A 5,126-nucleotide genomic window follows, 5' to 3' on the forward strand; every position below is an offset into this window, starting at 1 on the left:
TTTAAATCATCCATCCACCCGTTATCCAACTTGCTATATCCTAACTACAGGGTCACGGGGGTCTGCTGGAGCCAATCCCAGCGAACACCGGGCGCAAGGCAGGAAACAAACCCTGGGCAGGGCGCCAGCCCACTGCAGTAACTTTAAGTCATTTTTAATAATATAGCAGTAGTGAAAACTGCTACTGCTGCTCTCCTATGATAATTTAGAAACCAGCAGCAGTCTTTATCTACTGTTCAGTCACTCACCTGCTGCAGATGTGTTCTATAGCTCCAAGAAGTGAAGCAATGGGAGTTATTTGTAAGTGTGACATTTTTCTGTGATTATTGTCTAGTTGTCTACAGGGCAGAGATGGCAATTCACATCTGGGCATTAACATTCAGTACTGTTAATAACACCACTTGGAGATGATTTTTCAACATGAAAAATATGTGTTATAGGACACCAAACCCCTGGAGCTGAAAGTTTGCCACCAAGACAAATTAGCAGTAAAGCAAAATGAACAGTCAGCCTATTTTTAAACTGTCTGAAACTCTGAATATATATATATATATATATATATATATATATATATATATATATATATATATATATATATATATATATATATATACAGTATATATATTCATTTCTAAAACAACATAAGCTAAATAAGGTGTTGTGTAATGTATATGCAGTCTCAAGATGTGGACTGATAACATTCTTGACATAAAATGTGGAAAGTCATTTTAAAAGTAAAGATCAGTGTGACACGCATGTGCATAAGGGACAGCTTAAAGGCTCTGGTGATGGTAATTCCCCGCCACTCCACAGGTTGTCTCTGTATACTAACACCTTTAATTTTCCTCCCTCTGTAGACCAAAAGATTGACAGCTTTAACGCCAATGATGTTGTTTCCTGTGTCCGTCCACTTGGTCCCACCTCTTCCTGCCAGAAGTCCTTATAGATGGAAGATCTGCCAACTTATGCAGTCAAAACTTAAACTTGTGTCTGACAATATTTTTTTCCTTTTTGTCAACTCTATTTGTCAACTGGATTTATTTTTATTTCATTTATGTGGGGATTGACTATGGGTGCCCCAAATCTTTATGTGTTTCTGTTTACTTTCTTATAGCAGGTATGAACTTCTTTAAAGGTCATAAAAATGCTTAATTTTAGTGCACAACATTAACAATTTAATGCACTCTGTGGCCGAAAGTTTCTGAACACCTGACTATCACATCTGTAGTATATCAGCTTCTTGGACATACCATTCCAAAACTGTTGCCACTATTGTGGAGTCTCCCTCCTCTTCTGGGGTTATAACAGCCCACTCTTCTGGGCTTTTGTCCAGTTGGAGTTTATCTATGTAGAGAAAAGCCAAGCAAAATGACACCTTTTATTGGCTAACTAAAAAGATTACAATATGCAAGCTTTTGAGGCGACTCAGGCCCCTTCTTCAGGCAAGATGTAAACAAATTTGTGGCCATTCAGCCAACTGACTGGACAAGAAGACCTGGCTCACAATTCTTCCCAAAGGTGTTTAATAGCACTGAGGTCAGGGCTCTGAGCAGGCCACTTGAGTTCCTCCACACCAAATTCAGCAAAGTATATTTTTATGGACCTGCCTTTTGCAAAGTGCACAATTATGCTAGGACAGAAAAGGGCCTTCCTCAAACTGTTGCCACAATGTTGGAGATTGTCTTTGTCTGCTGTAGCATTAACAGTACACTTCACTGCACTCAAGGGGCTTAACCCAAACCCTGAAAAACAATCCTAAACTTTTAGCTCTCCTCCACCAACCTTTACAGTAGGCACTATGCATTCCAGAGGGTACTGTTCGCCTGGCCTCCTGGAAATCCAGATTCATCCATCAGAGTGATGGGTAGTGAAATGGGATCCATCACTACTGGGAACACGTTTCCACTGTCCCAGAGTCTGACGGCAGCATATTTAACACCTTTCCGACTGAAGCTTGGTATATTGCACGCTTGTCATCTTTGACTTGTGTGCAGCTACTCAGCTATAGGAACCCATTTCCTGAAGTTCTTGTGCTGCTGTTGGTTGCAGAGGCAGTTTGGAATTCTGTGTTGAGTTGATGCAAAGAGGATACATGATTTATATAATTTACAAGCTTCAGCATTTGACAGCACCACTTTGTGAGTTTGCATGATCTACCACTTCACATGAATAGCAGTTACAGATTACCGGATCAGGTTTAGCAGAGAAACTTCATGTACTGACTTGTGGAAAAGTGGCATCCTATGTCAATGCCATATTTAAATCCACTGATCTCTTCAGTGTGACCCATTCTACTATCAGTATCTGTTAATGCCGATTCCGTGGCTATATGTTTGATTTTTTTATGCACCTGTTAACAGTGGGGGCAGCTGAAACACCTGAGCTCAGTAATTTGGGGGGTGGCCACATAGTGTATCATCATGTATCATGATTGTCAAAAGTTACTTATCCTTTAATTATTTATAAAGAAAATATTCCTTGTATAGTGTAGATCTTCTGTTTGTTTTGTTTTTTTACTTTTTAAATGATCTTTGCATTAGTGGCTATTTTCTTTTGGATTTCTGGTTCAGCTTTCAAAGATTCATATTGTTAAGTTTTCTTGTTGGATTATTAGTTCAGAGATTTATTTCTGCCTTTGGGGTGTTGTGTTTTAAGGTTTTGTTTAGGGATTTGTCTATTAACAGTTTTTCTTAGGTCAGCTTTGTTCATTTAGTTTTATTGTTACTTTTTCCTCCACTTTTTTGTCTTTCTTGTTTAAGATAGTTTTTCTTTTCCTTGACCTTTACTTGTTTTAGTTCTTTGTTTATTTGTTTTGCTGTTTATTCTGTGGGAGTTTTTTCAATTGTTTATTTTCCGTGTTTGTTCAGTTAATTTTAAAAGTTTACCGTACTCTTGTTCTTTGTTATTACAAATAGATTATTATTGCAAAGTAAATACTACCTTATATACTCGCATTTAAGTTCTCCCATGGATAAGTCGGGGCTTGATTTTGCCATATAATTTCCAGTATTTTATAAAGTCGAATGCGGAAAACTCACACTATTGGTCCAAGAGATTATGATATGCTAATGCCCACCTGAGAGAGTAACCACGGAGCACACTGCCTTTTTTTTCTATGTATTGTGCCTACATGACCAAATGGTAATACTCGAACTATTCCAAAGCGGCGTTTGCACTGTTTTGTGTTGTTTGTATCTCACACCCTCATACACCTTTATCATTAGATCATCCCTTGTCTACGATGGAGTGTTCGATCAGAAGAAAATATGAAACTGGTTTTATTTATTTATTTAATTTTATTGTAATCATTCCATACAAATAGATCCATTTTTACAAAAGAAAGGATTGAAAACAAGTCGCCCCCACCCCTGAGATAGAGAGAGCATGGCCAACAGAGTAAAACTAAAGGCTTGTAGACATACCTAAATTGATGAGTTTAATAGGGCAATAGAGATAAATGGAGAAGAAAAAGAAATGTGGAGATAATTGCTTCCTCGGTGCTTTAAGAGCTTATTCTAGGATATTATTGATTAGATCCTGCCAGGTTTTGAAAAAATTCTGTACAGATCCTGTAAATGAATATTTGATTTTTTCCAATTTCAAATAGAATAACACATCGGTTTCCCACTGACTTAAAAGAGGAGAGTTAGGATTCTTCCAGTTTAGCAAAACAAGTCTGCGTGCCAAAAGTGTAGTGAATGCAATCACAGTTTGTTTGTCCTTCTCCACTTTAAACTCATCTGGAAGAACACCAAACACAGCTGTTAATGGGTTAGGAGGGATTGTGACACCAAGGCTGTCTGAAAGGCACTTAAAAATTTTGGTTCAAAATGATGTTAATTTGGTGCAGGCCCAGAACATGTGACCCAGTGAGGCGGGGACTTGATTGCAACGTTAGCAGGTTGGATCTTGCCCTGGAAACATTTTGGACAGTTTTAAGCGAGACAGATGAGCTCGATATATAATTTTGAGTTGAATAATTGTATGCTTTGCGCATATCAAGCTCAAGTGAAGTCTCTGCACTGCTATTTTCCACTCCTTTCCTGATATATTGATTAAGAGATCTTTTTCCCATTGTCCTCTTGGATCTTTAAAAGGGAGGGACTGCAAGATAATTTTATATATTGCAGAGATGGTGTCCTGAAGTCCTTGAAATTGAGCAATATTTTTTCCAGCATGGAGGAGGGTGCAAGATGAGGAAAATCGGGCAGGTTCTGTTTAACAAAGTTCCTATTTTGAAGATAGTGAAAGAAATGTGTGGCTGGAAAGTTAAATTTGGAGTGTAATTGTTCATAGGATGCAAATATGTTGTCTATATAAAGATCTCTAAGCAATTTAATCCCAAATCTTTTCCAGATATTAAAAACTACATATATTTGCGAGGGTTGAAAGAGATGGTTTTCTTGCAGAGGTGCCACAGATAAAAGATTCTCCATCTTAAAATGCTTTCTACATTGGTTCCATATTCTGAGTGAGTGAAGCACAATTGGGTTATTAGTATATTGCCGATAACTTGCATTTATTGGGGCACAAAATACGGAATATAAACAAGTACTGCAGGATTTTAATTCCATTGCGGACCAGACCTGTGTATGTTCATCTATTTGTGTCCAGGTTTTTATAGCTTGTATGTTTGCTGCCCAGTAATAAAACTGAAAGTTGGGTAGAGCCATGCCACCTTCTGCCTTAGGTCTTTGTAGGGTCACTCTTTGGATACATGGGTGTTTTGAGTTCCAAATAAATTAGGTCATTGTTGAATCTAATTGCTTAAAAAATGATTTATTAATGTATATTGTAATGTTTTGAAATAAAAAGTAGCTTAGGAAGAATATTCATCTTAACAATGTTAATTCTTCCAGCTAGAATGAGATGAAGGGTTGACCATCTGTGCAAGTCTTGCTTAATTTTTTCCATACAGACGGCGAAATTTTGTTGATAAAGAGCTTTATGTTTACTTGTGATATTTACCCCTAGGTATTTAAACTGATCTGCGATGGTAAAAGGGAAGGTGTCCAATCTAATATTGTGTGCTTGAGAATTCACTGGAAAGAGCACACTTTTATTCAAATTAATTCTGAGACCAAAGATCTGTTGAAATTCTAAGTGCTGTTAAGACTACAGGCACA

Source organism: Erpetoichthys calabaricus, chromosome 9 (assembly GCF_900747795.2).
Source record: "Erpetoichthys calabaricus chromosome 9, fErpCal1.3, whole genome shotgun sequence".
Lineage (NCBI taxonomy): Eukaryota > Metazoa > Chordata > Cladistia > Polypteriformes > Polypteridae > Erpetoichthys > Erpetoichthys calabaricus.